Raw genomic sequence first — 19,772 nt, 5'->3', positions numbered from 1 at the left:
GCTCCTTCTGTCCTGGACCAGCTTGCATGACGCGTGGGACCCAGCCCCCGTGTCGTAGGGGGAGGACCTTGGAGCGTGTTGGAGAAGACTCGGACCGCGACGGCTGAGGACGCAAGTGGGGAGAGTCGCCTTTAAAAGGAGGGTGACCCCCTTGGAAGGCAACCATGTCTTCGCACTCCCTTCATGCCTTGCGTCCTTCCACCTTCCGAGCCCCCGGATGGGGAGCGCCCGCGGTCCTTCCGCCTTGTCATCGTTGGAGGAACGCAACTTCGCGGAAGTTGGTACCTTTCAGCCATCGTTCGGCTTCAAGGATTTTCATCAGGCAGCCCGGCTGCATCCCCTCGCCGGTGGTCACCCGAGACGGTGACCACCAGTTTGATGGTGGGGAGAAGCAAGCCGGGCTGCGACCTCAGTCCTGCCCTCAGCTTCAAGGATCTTCATCATCCGGGCTGGGGCGGAGGTCGGGCTGAGCCGGAGCTCTACCTCCCGCGCGGGTTCGTGGGTCACCTTCTCCCTCAGCATTCAAGGGAGAGGGCGCTCACCGGCCTAGCGGGAGGGTTGGACTTCGACAACGCGGGGCTGGCCGGCGGCGAGCGTCGTCAGCTTCAGCGCGTTGGGCTCGCTGGCTCAGCTGGCTCTGGCTCGGCTCCCGGTGCCCCCTCCTACCGCGAGAGCGGTCGTCGCGCCGCGCGCACTGGGGGACCGTACAAGACGTTGCGCGCTGCTAGGGCGGCGTTCGTGTTCTTGGGCTGTCCTGCCTTTGCCCCGGTACGACACCTCTGCACGGAGGTCGGTGCTCGCCCGCCCGGGAGGATCCAAGTGGGGATCTGCCGGTGGGCAGATGGCTTCCGTCGTCGGCGCTGAGGTAGTGGCGGCTGAAGAAGTCCTCGTCGCCGACGGGATCACCGCCACCATCCGTGCTCCGGGCCTCCGGCTCTTTGGCTTTGATAGCTTGTCCTCGCCCCTCGAGTGGGGACGTGGGCGAGGGCCTCGTTGCAGCAGCGTCCGCCCTGAGGCCATCGCTGCCGCTGTTTGGCCACCTGGAGCGGAGGTCGTTGTCGCTGCTGCCGGAGCGGTCGTCGGCGAGCCACCAGGGGTTTTGTCTTCCCGCAGGCCCTCCAATGTGGGGGGTTGTTCGTACCTGCGGGGGTGGAACCGGAGTTCCGTTTGTAATGGTACCTTGAGTGTCGGTGTCTGTTCATTGTGGCTGTCGGGGCCTGAACATGTATGTATTTTTGGCATGAAGCCATGTTTTTTCCTCGTTTCGAGAACTAGGACTCGCCTGTCGGCTAACTGAACCGCTTCACCAAGCGTGAGTTGCCTCGTGCGAAGGTGACGAGTGAGGTATCCGTATCCCGGAGGCGTAGGAGTCCCTTGGCTCGGTCGGCCTTGCCGCCCGAGGCTTCTCTTGCTTAGTTAAAGGAACCCTCGGCCGCTCTGCGGTGAGCCGGAGCTGAGGGCAGCAGTGCCAGCGTGGACAGAGGCAGAGTTGGCTCGAAAAGAAGACTTCGTCGGCCGGAGCCTGGCCGGGCCGTCCACTAGCGGGACCAGCACCGGAGTCGGGTTGCCGAGGCCATGAGCCGGGCTGGTGTCCTCAGGGGACAGCTGGCTGAGGCTTCGGGGCGGCCGGCCGAGCCGTCTGCTCGAGCCGGGTTCCTGGAGGAGACCCTGGAGGTGATGGCCCGGGCGTGGTGCTGACGTCGTCCTTCAGAGCGGAGATCCTCCGACCGCGTTGCCGTCCGAGGCTCGGTCGGACTTCGCCGAAGGTGGAGTTGACGCCGAGGGTGCTGTTGCTCCCCTTCCATCGACGTCTGAGCCTGCAGGATCGGTTCGCCTGTAGTGTGCATATGTTTTTTGCGGCCGCCGAGGCCCAAACATACTGTCGTCGCGTTGTAAAGTTGTGTTTCTTTTCCTCTTGTTTCGAGTATCTGGACTTATTTGTCGATAACAGAATTGTTTGTCCGAGTGAGAGTTTCTTTTCACGGAAGGTGATGAGTGAGGTATCCGTATCCCGGAGGCGTAGGAGTCCCTCGGCTCGGTCGACCTTGCCGCTTACGTGTACTCTTTACTCGTCCGTAGGATTCTGCTATCGATGTAGCCGAGAAAACCCGAAAAGCCGTTTCGGCAGAAAGGTTTCCGAGCATTAAGACTTGTTCGGTCAGCGGAATCGCTTATCCGAGCGTGAGTTACTTATCGCAGAATGTGATGAGTGAGGTATCCGTATCCCGGAGGCGTAGGAGTCCCTCGGCTCGGTCGGCCTTGCCGCTTACGTGTACTCCGTCGTTTTTAGGATCCCACTTTCGAAGTAGTCAAAAAGCACGAAAGACGTTCTGGCAGAAAGACTTTTTCCGAGGAAAATTTTGACGCAGAGGGGGTGCCCCCCTTCTAGCCCCCGAGGGAGGGTCGGGCTTTGCCGAGGCAAGGCTGACCCTTCCTTGATTGTTAGACTTTGTATGTGCACGAGTTGTACGAACGACTTGAAAGCATCTTAAGGGTAGAAGCGACGTAGCTGTCGAATGTTCCAAGCGTTGTTGTAGACCTCGCCTAGACTGTTGGCCAGCTTGTATGTTCCGAGCTTCAAGATCTTGGTGATGATGAATGGCCCTTCCCAGTGAGGCGTGAGCTTGTGCCGCCCTTGGGCGTCTTGTCGCAGCCGAAGCACCAAGTCGCCCACCTGGAGGTCTCGGGACCGAACCCCTCGGGCGTGGTAGCGTCACAGGGACTGCTGATACCGCACCGAGTGTAGTAAGGCTATGTCCTGAGCCTCTTCCAGCTGGTCCAGTGAGTCTTCTCGATTGGTCTGGTTGCTTTGGTCGTCGTAGGCCCTCGCCCTCGAGGAAATGTATTCTAAGTCTGTGGGCAAGATGGCCTCGGCCCCATAAACTAGAAAGTACGGTGTGAAGCCCGTGGCTTGGCTCGGCGTTGTCCTCAGACTCCAGACCACCGAGGGGAGTTCCTTCATCCATCGCCTGCCGAACTTGTGGAGGTCGTTGTAGATCCTCGGCTTGAGTCCTTGCAGAATCATGCCGTTGGCACGTTCTACTTGCCCATTCGTCATGGGGTGAGCCACGGCGACCCAGTCCACCCGGATGTGGTGATCCTCGCAGAAGTCCAGGAACTTTCTGTCGGTGAACTGGGTGCCGTTGTTGGTGATGATGGAGTTCGGGACCCCAAAGCGATGGATGATGTTGGTGAAGAATGCCACCGCCTGTTCGGACCTGATGCTGTTTAGGGGTCGGACCTCGATCCACTTGGAGAATTTGTCGATGGCGACCAGCAGGTGCGTGTAGCCCCCGGGTGCCTTCTGCAAGGGACCGACGAGGTCCAGACCCCACACAGCAAACGGCCAGGTGATGGGTATTGTCTGCAGAGCCTGAGCGGGCAGGTGGGTCTGCCTTGCGTAGAATTGACACCCTTAGCAGGTGCGGACAATTCTAGTGGCGTCGGCCACCGCGGTCGGCCAGTAGAAACCTTGTCGGAAAGCGTTTCCAACAAGGGCTCGAGGCGCTGCGTGATGACCGCAAGCCCCCGAGTGTATTTCTTGTAATAACTCCTAACCCTCGGTGATGGATATGCATCGCTGGAGGATGCCTGAGGGGCTGCGGTGGTAGAGCTCCTTCCCGTCCCCCAGCAAGAAGAACGACTTGGCGCGCCGCGCCAGTCGCCGAGCTTCGGCTCGGTCGAGGGGCAGCTCTCCTCGATGGAGATATTGCAGGTACGGGGTCTACCAGTCTCGATTAGGCGGGACCCCATTCCGCTCTTCCTCGACGCGCAGTGCCTCACCCTCAGGGGCCGAGGGTGCCTCGGGCTGAGCCAAGGGCGCCCCGGGCTGAGTCGAGGGTGCCTCGGGCTAAGCCGAAGGTGCCTCGGGCTGGGCCGAGGGCGCCTCGGGCAGGGCCGAGACCTTCTCAGGCTCGGGCGTGTCGTCGGTCTTGACTGAGGGTTGATGTAGGTCTCGGAAGAAGACGTCCGGGGGAACCATTGTTCGCCCCGAGGCTATCTTAGCCAGCTCGTCCGCAGTCTCGTTGTATCGCCGGGCGATGTGGTTGAGCTCGAGCCCGTAGAACTTGTCCTCCAGGCGCCGAACCTCATCGCAGTAGGCTTCCATCTTCGGGTCGCGGCAGTGGGAGTTCTTCATGACTTGGTCGATGACAAGCTGCGAGTCACCGCGCGCGTCGAGGCGTCGGACCCCTAGCTCGATGGCGATGCGCAACCCGTTGACCAGAGCCTCGTACTCAGCCACGTTGTTGGACACCGGGAAATGGAGGCGCAGCACGTAGCGGAGGTGCTTCCCGAGGGGCGAGATGAAGAGCAGGCCCGTGCCCGCCCCTGTTTTCATCAGCGACCCGTCGAAAAACATGGTCCAGAGTTCCGGTTGGATCGGAGCTGTCGGGAGTTGGGTGTCGACCCATTCAGCCACAAAGTCCGCCAAGACTTGGGACTTGATGGCCTTCCGAGGGGCGAACGAGATTGTCTCGGCCATGATTTCCACCGCCCACTTTGCAATCCTACCCGAGGCCTCTCGGCACTGGATGATCTCCCCCAGGGGGAAGGATGACACCATAGTCACCGGATGAGACTCGAAGTAGTGTCGCAACTTCCGCCGTGTCAGAATCACCGCGTACAGCAGCTTCTGAACTTGTGGGTAGCGGATCTTGGTCTCGGTCAGTACCTCGCTGATGAAGTAGACCGGCCTCTGGACGGGCAATGCATGCCCTTCTTCTCGTCTCTCAACCACGATCGCGGCGCTGACCACCTGAGCGGTAGCGGCGACGTAGATCAAGAGGGCTTCTCTGGCAGCGGGGGGCACCAATATGGGCGCGTTCGTGAGGAGCGCCTTTAGGTTCCCGAGGGCTTCCTCGGCCTCGGGGGTCCAAGTGAAGCACTCGGTCTTTCTTAAGAGGCGGTACAGAGGTAGGCCTCTTTCGCCGAGGCGCGAGATGAAGCGGCTCAGAGCCGCAAGGCATCCCATGACCCTCTGTACGCCTTTCAAGTCCTTGATGGGCCCCATGTTGGTGATGGCCGCGATTTTCTCTAGGTTGGCCTCGATGCCCCGCTCGGAGACGATGAACCCCAAGAGCATGCCTCGGGGGACTCCGAAGACACACTTCTCGGGATTGAGTTTCACGTCTTTCGCCCTGAGACACTGGAATGTCGTTTCAAGGTCGAAGAGGAGGTCGGAGGCTTTCCTCATCTTGACTACGATGTCATCGACGTAAGCCTCGACCGTTCGACCAATGTGCTCGCCAAACACGTGGTTCATGCACCTTTGGTACGTCGCACCCGCATTCCTCAAACCAAAAGGCATAGTAACGTAGCAGTACATGCCAAAAGGTGTGATGAAAGAAGTCGCGAGCTGGTCGGACTCTTTCATCCTGATTTGGTGATACCCTGAGTAGGCATCGAGGAAAGACAGGGTTTCGCACTCAGCAGTGGAATCCACGATTTGATCGATGCGAGGCAGAGGGTAGGGAACCTTCGGACATGCTTTGTTTAGACCAGTGTAGTCTACACACATCTGCCATTTCTCTCCTTTCTTTCTCACAAGCACAGGGTTGGCAAGCCATTCGGGATGGAATACCTCTTTGATGAACCCTGCAGCCATCAGCTTGTGGATCTCCTCGCCTATGGCTCTGTGCTTTTCTTCGTCGAATCGGCGCAGAGGCTGCTTCACGGGTCGGGCTCCAGCTCGGATATCCAGCGAGTGCTCGGCGACATCCCTCGGTATGTCAGGCATGTCCGAGGGACTCCACGCGAAAACTTCGGCGTTCGCGCGAAGAAAGTCGACGAGCACATCTTCCTATTTGGGGTCGAGCTCGGAGCCGATCCGGATCTGTTTGGAGGCGTCGTTGCTAGGGTCGAGAGGGACGGACTTAACCGTCTCTGCTGGCTCAAAGTTGCCGGCGTGGCGCTTCACGTCTGGCGCCTCCTTGGAGAGGCCTTCCAGGTCGGTGATGAGGGCCTCGGATTCGGCGAGGGCCTCGGCATACTCCACGCACTCCACGTCGCATTCGTACGCGTGTCGGTACGTGGGGCCGACGGTGATGACCCCGTTGGGGCCCGACATCTTGAGCTTGAGGTAGGTGTAGTTGGGGACGGCCATGAACTTGGCGTAGAATGGCCTCCCCAGCACGGTGTGGTAGGTTCCTCGAAACCCGACTACTTCGAACGTGAGGGTTTCCCTTCTGAAGTTGGAGGGAGTCCCGAAGCAGACGGGCAGATCGAGTTGCTCGAGGGGTTGGACGTGTTTTCCGGGGATGATCCCGTGAAAAGGCGCCGCGCCTGCCCGGATCGAGGATAGATCGATCTGCAGGAGCCCGAGGGTCTCGGCGTAGATGATGTTGAGGCTGCTGCCCCCGTCCATGAGGACCTTGGTGAGCCTGACGTTGCCGATGACGGGGTCGACAACGAGCGGATATTTCCTCGGGCTCGGCAAGCGGTCGGGGTGGTCGCCCTGGTCGAAGGTGATGGGCTTGTCGGACAAGTCTAGGTAGACTGGCGCCGCCACCTTTACCGAGCAGACCTCCCGACGCTCTTGCTTGCGGTGCCGAGCCGAGGCGTTCGCCACTGGCCCACCGTAGATCATGAAGCAGTCGTGGACCTCGGTGAAATCCTCTGCCTTGTGATCCTCCTTCTTGTCGTTGTTGTGGGCTTGGCCACCTTCTGCCGGTGGCCCGGCCCTGTGAAAGTGGCGCCGAAGCATGACGCACTCCTCAAGGGTGTGCTTGACGGGCCCCTGATGATAGGGGCACGGCTCCTTGAGCATCTTGTCGAAGAGATTGGCACCTCCGGGGGGTTTCCGAGGGTTCTTGTACTCAGCGGCGGCGACAAGGTCCGCGTCAACGGCGTCGTGTTTTGCTTGCGACTTCTTCTTGCCTTTCTTCTTGGTGCCGCGCTGAGTGGACGCCTCGAGGACATCTTCCGGCTGGCGGCCCTGGGGCTGCTTGTCCTTCCGGAAGATGGCCTCAACCGCCTCCTGGCCAGAGGCGAACTTGGTGGCAATGTCCATCAGCTCGCTCGCCCTGGTGGGAGTCTTGCGACCCAGCTTGCTCACCAGGTCGCAGCAGGTGGTGCCAGCGAGGAACGTGCCGATGACGTCCGAGTCGGTGACGTTGGGCAGCTCGGTGCGCTGCTTCGAGAATCGCCGGATGTAGTCCCGGAGAGACTCTCCCGACTGCTGGCGGCAACTTCGGAGATCCCAGGAGTTCTCAGGGCGCACGTACGTGCCCTGAAAGTTTCCGGCGAAGGCTTGGACCAGGTCGTCCCAGTTGGAGATCTACCCCGGAGGCAGGTGCTCCAGCCAGGCCCGAGCGGTGTCGGAGAGGAACAGGGGGAGGTTGCGGATGATGAGGTTGTCATCGTTCGTTCCACCCAGCTGGCAGGCCAGTCGGTAATCCGCGAGCCACAGTTCCGGCCTCGTCTCCCCCGAGTACTTTGCGATGGTAGTCGGGGTTCGGAACCGGGTCGGGAACGACGCTCGTCGTATGGCCCGGCTGAAAGCCTGCGTACCGGGTGGTTCGGGCGAGGGACTCCGATCCTCCCCGCTGTCGTAGCGTCCCCCACGCCTGGGGTGGTAGCCTCGGCGCACCTTTTCGTCGAGGTGGGCTCGACGGTCGCGGCGGTGGTGCTCGTTGCTGAGGCGACCCGGGGCCGTAGGCGCTGTGTTGCGCGTGCGCCCGGTATGGACCGAGGCTTCCCGCATGAATCGGGAAGTCGCGGCGCGATGCTCCGAGGGGTACCCCTGCCTTCAGGCAGAGCTTTTGGCCCGTCGGACCGCGGCATCCTCTAGGAGATTCTTGAGCTCTCCCTGGATACGCCGCCCTTCGGTGGTCGATGGTTCCGGCATCGCGCGGAGTATTATTGCTGCCGCAGCCAGGTTCTGGCCGACCCCACTGGAAACCGGTGGTGGCCTTGCCCTGACGCCGTCGGCAATGCGGTGCTGGATGCCCTGGGGTAGATGACGCGCTTCTCCGGCCGGAGCTCGGTCTGCCCATTCCTGCCCGATGTTCCGCCGGAACTGCTCAAGTGTTCCTGCTCCCTCGTCGAGCCTGGCCTGCATCTCGCGGATTTGCTCGAGCTGTGCGTCCTGACCCCCCGCAGGGACTGGGACCACAGCTAGCTCCCGAAGGATGTCAATGCGAGGCGCTGGCCTAGGGGGATCGCCGTTTTCCAGCATACCAAGATGGTTGCCTTCGCCGGGACCCCCTAGATCGACGTGGAAACATTCACGACTTGGGTCGCAGTCCTCATCGCCGAAGCTGCGGCTACCATCGGAACAATCGGAGAGGTAGTAGTCGCATGCGGTCATGAAGTCCCGCATGGCACTGGGGTTACCGAGCCCGGAGAAATTCCAACAAAAGTCTGGCTCGTCATCTTCCTTGGAACTCGAGGGCCCGTAGGTCGAGACAGGCGTTAGTCTATCCCAGGGCGACCGCATATGGTACCCCAGAGGGTTGGTACATGCCTCTATGAAGGCTTCCACCGAAGCGAGGTCGCTTGGTGGGTCGAAGCTGAATCCAAAAGGCACGAGATGGGAATCGGTCAGTACCTCTTGGTCGACAGGCGGTGACGAAGTCGCGTTAGGGGCGGACTGCACCGTCGTCTCAGGTACGAGGGTGACGCCCAGCAAGTCCCTCGCGAGCGTGCTGGCGTCATTCGTTCGCTTGCAGTTGGCGTGTTGTGGGGAAACGGCGCTCGTCTTCGTCTCAGACGCGAGGTCATCGCCCGACGTGTCCCCCGTTGGGGCGCCGGTGCAGTCGACTCGCTCGATAGCCGACGAGGTGCCGCCTCCTGCTTGGCCATGGTTGCCCTGCCTCCTCCTCCGTCGGCGGGGGAGGTGACGGGACAAACCCGAACGTTGTTCTTCCGCCACGTGGGGAAGACGTCGTTGATTCCGCCACTGGCGGGCGGGCTGTCGGCCGCCATTGTCACTGTCGCGCGGCGGAGGAAGGAGTATCATGTCGTAGCCGCCGTCGAGGGACATGAACTCAAGACTCCCGAAACGAAGAATCGTCCCGGGTTGGAAAGGTTGCTGAAGACTACCCATCTGGAGCTTGACGGGAAGCTGTTCGTCAACACGCAGCAGGCCCCTACCTGGCACGCCAACTGTCGGCGTTTCGACCCCGGGGGGTCCCTGGACCGACAAGTAAATTGTCGCCGCGTGTCCCAGCCCAGATGGGTCAGCGCGAGACGGAGCACGAAGGGGGGAAAGGAGACAGGAAAAAGGGGAAACCCGCGGCCTTCGTGTTGTCCTGCGCACAGGTCGGGTGCGCTTGCAGTAGGGGGTTACAAGCGTCCGCGTGGGAGAGAGCGAGAGACTTACGCGTCGGCCCGTTCTCCCGCGCGGCCAACCTTCTCGTACGAGAGCCCTGGACCTTCCTTTTATAGGCGTAAGGAGAGGGCCCAGGTGTACAATGGGGGATGTAGCAGTGTGCTAACGTGTCTAGCAGAGAGGAGCTAGAGCCCTAAGTACATGCCGTCGTGGCAGTCGGAGAGGTTTTGGCACCCTGTTCATGTGATGTCGTGGCCGTCGGAGGAGCGCTGGAGCCTTGCGGAAGGACAGCTGTCGGGGCTGTCGAATCCTTGCTGATGTCTCCTTGCTTCCGTAAGGGGCTGAGAGTCGCCGTCGTCATGGAGCACGCGGGGCGCCATCATTATTTGTTTACCGGAGCGAGCCAGATGGGACGCCGGTCTTGTTCCCCATAGCCTAAGCTAGCTAGGGGTAGGGTAATGATGCCCCCCCTGTGACATGGTCGGTCCGAGCTCTGGGTCGGGCGAGGCGGAGGCTCCTCCGAGGTCGAGGTCGAGTCCGAGCCCTAGGCCGGACAAGGCGGAGACCGTCGTCCGAGGCCAAGGCTGAGTCCAAGCCCTGGGCTCGGGCGAGGCGGAGTTCGTCGTCTTCCAGAGCCGAGGCTGAGTCCGAGCCCTGGGGTCGGGCGAGGCAGAGTTCGTCGTCTTCTAGAGCCGAGGCTGAGTCCGAGCCCTGGGGTCGGGCGAGGCGGAGTTCGTCGTCTTCCGAAGCCGAGGCTGAGTCCGAGCCCTGGGGTCGGGCGAGGCAGAGTTCGTCGTCTGAGGCCGAGACGGGGGCCGAGCCCTGGGGTCGGGCGAGGCGGAGCTTCCTATGGCACCCGAGGCCGGACTTGGCTGCTGTCAGCCTCACTATGTCGAGTGACACAGCAGTCGGAGCGACGCAGGCGGCGCTGTCTTCTTGTCAGGTCGGTCAGTGGAGCGGCGAAGTGACTGCGGTCACTTCGGCTCTGTCGACTGAAGAGCGCTCGTCAGGATAAGGTGTCAGGCGATCCTTGCATTAAATGCTCCTGTGATATGGTCGGTCGGCGTGGCAATCTGGCCAAGGTTGCTTCTCGGCGAAAACTGGGCCTCGGGCGAGCCGAAGGTGTGTCCGTTGCTTGAGGGGGTCCTCGGGCGAGACGTGAATCCTCCGGGGTCGGCTGCCCTTGCCCGAGGCTGGGCTCGGGCGAGGCGAGATCGTGTCCCTTGAGTGGACTGAGCCTTGACCTTAATCGCACCCATCAGGCCTTTGCAGCTTTGTGCTGATGGGGGTTACCAGCTGAGATTAGGAGTCTTGGGGGTACCCCTAATTATGGTCCCCGACAGATACCGACTATTTCCATGAACTGTGACAACCAAACGGTGATTACAAAGGTTAACAGTTCTAGGAATAACATGAAGTCTATAAGGCATGTTAAGATAAGATTGAAATCTATCAGAAAGCTGAAAAACTTTGAAGTTATAACGGTGGATTATCACTACTACAGATCATGCTATATGAGACGGTTAATTTTCAGTTATTAAGACGCTTATGAAGTGTCCAATTTTGATGGAGTCGCAAAAGATGTCCCACATTTAAGATGGTTATAAACCGTCTTAAAAGATATTATATAAGACAGTTTTTAATTTATAACCGTCTGAAAAAGGTATTTGTTTAAGTCATTTTGTCCGATAAACCGTCTGAAAAAGGTATTTGTTTAAGTCATTTCGTCCGATAAACCGTCTTGAATTAGGTTTTTTAAGACACTGCTTCTAAAGAACCATAGATAATACAAACATTAAAAGTCATAAAGTATTTATCAAACCGTCTCGAATATCCTACAATAATAGACGATTACAATAGGAAAACCATCTTATTTAGGTGACTAATAATAGACGTTTTAGAAACCATCTTATTTAGGAGACTGATATTAGACATTTTGGTAACCGTCTTATTAAGATTTAAACGAAATGACTTACATGGCATACATTCTTCAATTTATAATCATTTTTTTAGATATCATGTTATAATAATTTGAAAGAGAAATATACATACACATATATTAAACAACATTATAATTAATATAATATAAATAAGTACCATTCAATATATCATAAGCATTGTCAAACAACGCATACATAAGTGTACTCTAAATCTAAACTAAAATACAACCGTTTGCACTAATGTTAAGCCCAACTTTATATGAATTAAAGTCTCCACACTTTTGCGACCACCAAATTTGAATTCTATTCTATGTTTTCCTATACAACAAATAGGAGAAAACTAGACATAGCAAAAAGCTCCAAGCAGCACGTGGATGGTCTCAAAGCTGCCCTTGTGCTTCTCCCTGTTCTTGATGACTCCTACACGCTCGGTGTTCCTCCCGCCAGTCACCATGACCACGTTGCCGACGTCAAACTTGATGATCCTTGCCTATATATTGTACACCCCATGTACCTCTATATTCAATCTACTATACCCCAAGCCAGATCTACTTCCAATGGTGATCAGACAGAAGATGTTAATAATAAATAGATCCATCCTGAAATATAATGTTTTTGAGTTGCTCTACGTCAAACTATCCTAAATTTGGCAAATTTATAGAGAAGAATAATATTTACAATAATAGATGAACATCATTTTCAACTCATACATTTATGAAATAAATTTTTATAGTTGATCTCCTCAATGCCACTAATACTTAATACTTTTTTCTATGAACTTGGTCAAACTTAATGTAGTTACTTAGGACAAACTCAAATCGATTACATTTCAGGACAATGGTAGTACCCAACTAGCCTTTAACACAATATAGTTTATCTTTGAGTAATCATTGTCAGATGTCCAGAAAACTGACAACTCCATTAGAATTGTAAAAACAATCTGGGATTGTAAACCTTACGCTTTTAAATCTACTTAAGGAGAAGTCAAAGGTGTACTTAGTTCAGCAGAATTAGAATTGTCAAGAAGCTACCTGACGTGTTGCCACAACCTCAATGATGGCACAACCAAGATCCAAGTTATCATTGATTAGCGTGTGAATAAGTTGCTCGATAGTTTCACTGCCGCTCATAAGGTTCTGAATGAGATTCCGAAGATTAGAATATAGTGCAACACGAAGAGGTTCCTATAGCAGAGAAAAAAAGAAATACAATTATTAGTTGTATTCAACAGATACAAAATGTTAGGGGTTAATAGAATCAACAAGCAGGTATAGCTCAGAGATTGTTCTGTTGTTCCCAGAATGCTTAAGTAAATAAGGGTCCTATAACGCTTCATGGTATATGATGCACACACTACAGGCTGATTGTAGACAGGTTCATCACATAGTTCAATTACGTAGAAGCTGCTAATTTGCCTAAATAAAGTTATCAATAGTTTAGCAGGTGAGATGAGTTATGAGAAGCTTACGTTGTCGAAATAAAGTTATAGATAGCTTCACCATGTAAGTAGGGAAGAAATGTAAATGTACAATGCGTAGAAAGAAACAGTTAAATATGGTCGAAATAAAGTTATAGATAGCTTCACCATGTAAGTAGGGAAGATATGTAAATGTACAATGCGTGGAAAGAAACAGTTAAATATGATCGGATTGTTTACCTTCTCATTGGTGTAAGATGACATGCCCACCTAACACATGGATAATGTATAGCACCTTCCAGCTTTCCAAGACAATGTTTATAAAAATATGGATCACCGACTTAGAGATGAGGAGAATGCAGAGTATCCTTTTCATTATGGATTGAGCTTTGTTAAACAGGTCATCAAGTGACAGGAAACAGAAGGAGAGCACTATGACTACATATGCCCTTAAAAACAATGGCTTTGAAGAGTGAAAATATTGTAATGACTATGCTCGTGTTTTTTCTTAATGGTCATAAATTGGATCAACAACAATTTGAGGGAATACTAACCAAGCTGATGTAGGTGACATTCTTTTTTTTAAAAAATAAAGTAATAAAGAAACCGTATAACCTCGCCTATTTTATCTGAATCTTTGGATATCTGAAGCGTCACTGCAGTCGTAAAGATGTCCTTCAAATGTAGCACGAATAGTTATTTAGAAAGGTAATGATAATTAGCTACTATATAAAATTCAAATTCTTTGAGTAAAACAGACTTTTTTTTAAAAAAAGAAATAAGGAAATTGTAGAACCTCACCTGTTTCATCTGAATCTATGGGTATTTGAACCGTCACTGTGGTCCTAAAGATGTCCTTCAAATGTAGCACAAATAGTCATTTAAAATACAATATCAAATATGCGAGTTCATATGCATATAATGCATTAAGGATATTGAAATAGAATCAATAACGTAAGCATTCCAACTGTTTTAGGTCTCGCCAAGGCAAGGTACACCATTAAGGGATGAACAAATAGACATTTTCAGAACTGAAAGTTGATGTATATAATGCACTAAAGATACTAAAACAGGATTGGCAATCTGAACCTAAATAAACTCTAAAACAGGCATTCCACCTCGGCAGCTAGTGACAAAGGCACCAATTAGGAAGAAAATATTTCCCCCTTTTTTAGTGTGTGAAGGACAGCAGGACAGCATAATGGAGTGGTTAGCCGACATCAATAAGATATTATATCAGGAACACTTAGCATGGTCAAAGCATATGAGCTTGTTCATTTCAACATAACCAAAGGCATTTAATTTTACTCGATTGAACAGACCAAAAGGAGATGACATGGAGGAAGCTATGAGAGTGGGAAATAAAATATATTGTTAGCACACACAAATCGCATAGTTCAGTTGGGAAACACAAAAGGAAATCGAATGCACATCTGGTTGCTACTTTACCTGACAGAATACAATCAACCCCAGATGGTAGTTCTACTGGCACAAAGAAAAATGGAACCCCAGATCATTAATGCAATTTCGAGTAAGAAAAGACTATGTAAAGAAAGAGTTGTAATTCTAGAAATAAGGTTGAAATATTTACCTATCTTCCACTGAGATTCTTTTTTCATTGGGAGTGAATATGATGATCATTAGAGCAAGGAAATAGTCAGTTGATAGAGAGGAAAGGGAGACAGTAGTTGTGTAATCCCTCGCAGTGAAGAAAAACCCCAGATCGTGCGACTGACATTAAAAGTACTGACATGTATATAGCGAGGGACTATCTTTGTTCCCACACTTAATATATAGAAATATTAATGTAAGTTTCTCTTCTAAAAAATAAAGAAAAAAACCATGCGCTTTCAAATAGGCCCTTAATCAAACATGCAGCATTCAGTTGTGTAAATTAGAAAAAAAACAACTAAGGTAACAAAGGAGGAATGTCTGATGATGTGTGTCGTCGTTCTCAAATTCATATAAACCTCAGGCTGGATGATATAATTTCAAGTAAATTCAGCCATATGCCTCAAAAGTGAATGGTACGGTTTCTAAGTAAATTCAACTGAATGCCCCGCCAACACCAGTTCATTAATTGCCAGCCATGAGAATTACTCACGAAACTAATGCAATGGTCCATGGTAGCGAGGTTACCAGCCAGGGAAAAAGCAAACATAAGTGTAAAGCACACGGCAGGGATTGATAGCTAGCTAATCTACGCTCCAAACTGCGATTAATAAGATAAGGAAGATAGTGGTACTCACTGATGAGGGCCCCACCGTAGATCCGGGACTTTGTGCTGCCGAAGGCGGCGACGGAGAGAGCCCGCCGCTGACACCCAGTCGCAGCTCGTTCCGACGCCAGCACCCACCACTCCACCTCCGCCTTATTGAACCTTCCGCCGCGGCCGCTCTCACCAGCTGTCACGAGGATGTGGTGGCTGCTCATTCAAGGAACCCTAGCAAACTGGTGAAACAATTGGGGGCGGGGGCAACGGTTGCTAACCTTGATGCCTCACTGGCTGTCGCGCTGAGAATGCTGTGGCTAAGGAACCCTAGCAAACTGGTGGGGACCTTTTTTTGAAAAGGTAAAAAATACCTGTATTAAATCGAACAGCGTAGCACGTGTACAAGACCACAACACCTTCTCGAGGTGTACAAAAGGGAAAGGTGTACACAAAAGTCCATACAAAAAGAAAAATTATAACAAGGCCCTTTGGAACTTTTGTGCCGCCAGGCGCCGTTCGTCGTCATCCTTCGCTGCGAACGTCGATACCTTCGCCTGAGGTAGCAACGGAAGGAAAGCAAACCAAAAACCGGGGAAGCTTCATCGCCCAAAGGCTTTAACGAGCTGCAAAAGAAACGTACCAAGGAAGAACAACGGCCGGGGACGCACCCCAAGACTCTCCGGTTCAGGGGCTGTACCCGTTGCCGGCGAGGCGTGACCGGGCACTAGCTCCTCCGCCACGCATACACCAACCCGTCCATCGTCCTTCTGTGATGTGCCGCCGCTAACAACGAACGGCAAATAACTCCTGTACAAGATCCGGCCAGATTTGGAGCTCTAACTCGGTCACCAAATCCGGCGGACCCTAACCTTATAACCCCGTCGCCATCACCAGAGCGCTTGATCGATGGCAAGGTAGAGAGGAGGGCGAAGGACTTTATTCCACCATGGCGGCACCGTCTCCACTCTTAGAACACCGCCAGGAATACCAACCCAAGTCTAAAGGGACCTATACTTAGGGGTGGTAATGGATCACGATCCAAATGCTTCTTCACAAAAAGTTAAGGCCCTCAAATAATATTAGTTCAAAAATGAATAAGAATAAGGCCCGATCCTAATCCGATTCGACCCTTAAAATTTACAGTGTAAAGTTTATAGCCCATTACCACCCCTACCTATACTATACTTCTCTGGAAGGATCCCGTCACGGTGAGAATCCAAGGCAACCAGGGTAGTGCACCTATCTTTGAGGCATCCGTTGGATGTGGATCGTGCGATTCAAATTAAAAATAATGATCTGGATGTAGCGAGAGAGTAGCTTAAAGAATCATTTATACGCTAGGTTTCCTATTTTTAGTCCGAATCTGTGAACTGGTCAGGTTTTTGAGTTTGACAATATAAATATAACAGTACTAAAATATTCAGCATAGGATGGGTATACCTTCGTAAACCTCTTGGTATGTAAATGATAGGGATTAGGAATTAAAGCAAAAAAAATAATACTTAGGCCTATTGTGTGACATATTAATGATCAGGTCGTATGTGGGTCCATTTTACCATCTATATCAAGTTGCAGAGATAAATTTTACATTTTATATCATATATATGATCAAACTAAGCCAAATTCACTATTTACTACGCCTTTTCATAGTACGTCCTATTAGAAATATCATACGCAAACGGTTTCATATTTAGAAGTGTCTATTATACTCACTAACATCTAAGACAGTCTTTATAGTCTAGACGACTCTAATAATATCTTTATTTGAGTCGGTTTCATATACAGAAGTGTCTAATATACTTACTAAAATCTAAGACAATTCTTGTAATCTTAATGACTCAAAAGGTATATTTATTTAGGACGGTTTTCAATTACAATTCGTCTTAAATCAATATAAGACATTTCTTACAATGTAACTGTCTCAAAATACTTATTTATTAAAGACGGATCTCCATCAAACCGTCTTACCTTACTCATCAACATATGATAAAAGACGCTTCTATAAAATACACTGATATCCATCTTAAAATGTGTGTCTTAAATAAGCATATCTCTAGTAGTGTATGTCCACACATCGAATAATCTGGCAGATCAATTCACTAAGGGCCTGTCACACAATGTGATAGAAAGTGCATCGAGAGAAATGGGTATGAGACCCATGTGAAATCTACTCTAGTGGTAACCTGCTCTATGTGATCGGAGATCCCGTGAAGTAGAGTGGAGAAACAAGCTAGGAGTAGATTGTGAGGAAAGATCCCTTCTTTAACTCATTTTTGATGCACATCTTTCCTATCTGTAAGGCAGGATGGTATTTACCTTAATGTATTCAAAGAGTCTTATAAAGGTGAGATGTTATCCTACATAACATCTTTTGAGGAGTACACCTATATGAGTCAGACTGCTGGTCACAATCTATGGGACCTGGGTAATCCCTAAATACTCATGAAAGGTACTGAAGTGTGACTTATATGCTTCTAAACAGCGGGAATGCCCTTTTGCAGCCTAGTATCAGCAAAGGATTTGAGTGAATCTCACTTCGCACAAAACTGTCAATTCAAGGCTTAGTCCATTATTCAGTTGTGAATGAGTGAAACTCTTATTATAGATGGATGTTCAACTTAACAGTCTCCATCGAAACACTGGTATATCAAAGGATTGTGATTCTGATATTTCATCATTACAAACCCTAGAGTTTGGTGGGGATTGTTGTATATATTATGGGCTTGGCCCATTTAATCAATAAACTCTATGGTGTGTAATTGTGGACAATACCAATAGTACCATATTGGAATTCCAAGGGTCGTTGGCTTGCTTATATGGTGGGAATTATTCCACTTAATTTGAGAAGTCAAGAAACGAACAAGGGCGTGCCACACGCGCGCGCGTGCCGCCGCCGCCGGCCGGGCCAGGCGTGGCGGGGCGAGGCAGGCAGGCGGCGAGCGGGCCTGGTGTGGTTGTATTAATTTTTAGCACTCATTAACCGCAAGAGTTTCAACTCCGGGTTAAACCTTTTAGTTGCCCGTCTCTTGAACTATCGCATGCGAGACCCTTCTCCTTCAGCTTCCCTTCCGCGAAAGGTTAAGTAGAGGAGAACTCCTGTCACTTGGTACGCGAGCAGAACACTTTCAGAATCACAGTCCAGCCGAAGTGTGGGTATTCCCATCTCGTAACTCTGCGCACACAAAGGAGCGAGAGGGCAGGTGCCTTCGAAGCCCTTGCCATTCGAGACCTTGCACGGGGGATCGACAATTAGGTTTTTGGGGAGCGCTTACGCGATTGCCCAAACATCCTTCTGGTAAACATCTTCTTCTTTCTGGCATCTTCATCTCGTATGACATGACATGAGAAGTTGGACAAGGATCTAGATCCTCAGAGCGCATGAGAGGGTGTGATCAATTCATCTCCTTACCGTTTTACGTTTTCCAGATTATATATGTTGTCCATCTCTACTGTTTCATATGTACCAATGAATTTATCCAATCTATTTTGTCGTATCATATCATGACATGTCTGATGTCTGTTCATGCTAGTAATATGTTATATTTGTTTGTTTTAATTTTACAGTCATACTGTTTATGGTGCTATCTGTTTATTTTCAGTTGTTTCGTCATGATACATGTACCATGTTTATATGCTTATTATATTTATATGATTCATATGTTTTATGTTCCCATGTTCCATATTGTTATGGATATATTTGACATCATGATGTCTATGATTAATCATCTTTTATATGTCATCACCATAATGTTAATTTATGGAATTAAAATGATATGGAAAATGCCTATATTTCTAACAAGTCGTCTGTGTTGGTGCCTTTTTGGGCGCTAATCACTGCGTAAGAACCAACAGCGGTGCTCTCTGCACAGGCGCGGACAGTCCGCGGCTAGGGGCCGGACGGTCTGCGACCTGGGGCAGGGCTAGAGTTTCCTGCCTGATAGGCCAGACGGTCCGCGCGTGTGCAGGGGCGGCGAAGGTCGTCGGCGGCGCCTGGATCTCGCTCCCGGGAGGGACCCCGTCGGGGAGGAAAGATCCTAGGTGTTGTCTAGGCTCGACATGCTGACCTAGACTCCTCTAATCGACGTAGAGTCGAAGAGAAGCGGAGAATTTGGGGATTGGAAGGCTAAACTAGAACTAGACTAGAACTACTCCTAAATGTACAAGAAATAAATGTGAGATAAACTGATTATTGATTCGATTGATGATGTTTAATCGACCATATTCCTCTGTATTTATAGAGGAGGGGGGCTGGACCCGTTACAAACAAATCTCCCGAGTTAATTCCGCGAATCTAGCCAATAACAATAGCAAGAAACTCGGAACCCTAATTGGCTCTCCGCACGCGCGATCGTCTCTTTTGGGGTTCAACATATGCCCCCCTGCCTTTTGGCGGAGCTGAGCGAACCAAAAGCAACTAACACGATGTGATCACATTGGTTTCCTTAGGCATCTTGCCACATACTAGGATGATACTGCTTTAGGAAACGCCCGTTTAAAGCCTTGGGCAAGTCTTTGCCTTGTAATGTTTGCAACAAGTAGGTGTTACCGGACATCACCTGCGTGACTCTGTAAGGGCCTTCCCAGCTTGGCGACCACTTCCCAAACTTCTGGTCTTTGCTCCTTAGAGGCAGGACAATCTTCCACACCAGATCCCCTACCTAGAACGATTTAGCCTTGACCTTCTTGTTGTAAGCTTTGGCGACCATGATCTTGTCCTTCTCTATTTCTCCTAAGGTTGTCACCCTTTTGTCGGTCACTTCATCAATATTGTCTATCATTGAATTATAATAATCACCAACAGTGAGATCATTTTGCTTGGTGAACCTGATAGCATTTAAACTTATCTCTACAGGAAACACTGCTTCCTGCCCATAGACAAGCTCAAACGGAGATACTTTAGTAGCACAGTGTTTAGATATTCTATGAGCCCAT

The 19,772-nt window shown here is 51.3% G+C and overlaps 1 long non-coding RNA gene across 1 annotated transcript; it reads right to left on the bottom strand.

Moving 5' to 3' along the window:
- Positions 1 to 11,542: 11,542 nt before the first annotated feature.
- LOC103650108 (uncharacterized) lies at positions 11,543 to 15,170 on the bottom strand. The gene is made up of 2 exons (XR_002267994.1): positions 13,430 to 15,170; positions 11,543 to 13,303 (listed from the first exon to the last, which is right to left on the bottom strand). It is a non-coding gene; the product is annotated as an uncharacterized lncRNA (long non-coding RNA).
- Between the last annotated feature and the right edge of the window lie 4,602 nt (positions 15,171 to 19,772).

The sequence above is a fragment of the Zea mays genome, chromosome 3 (genome assembly GCF_902167145.1).
Source record: "Zea mays cultivar B73 chromosome 3, Zm-B73-REFERENCE-NAM-5.0, whole genome shotgun sequence".
NCBI classification, from domain to species: domain Eukaryota; kingdom Viridiplantae; phylum Streptophyta; class Magnoliopsida; order Poales; family Poaceae; genus Zea; species Zea mays.
Note: the sequence above shows the minus strand (reverse complement) of the source record. Positions and strands in the feature narration are given on the sequence as shown.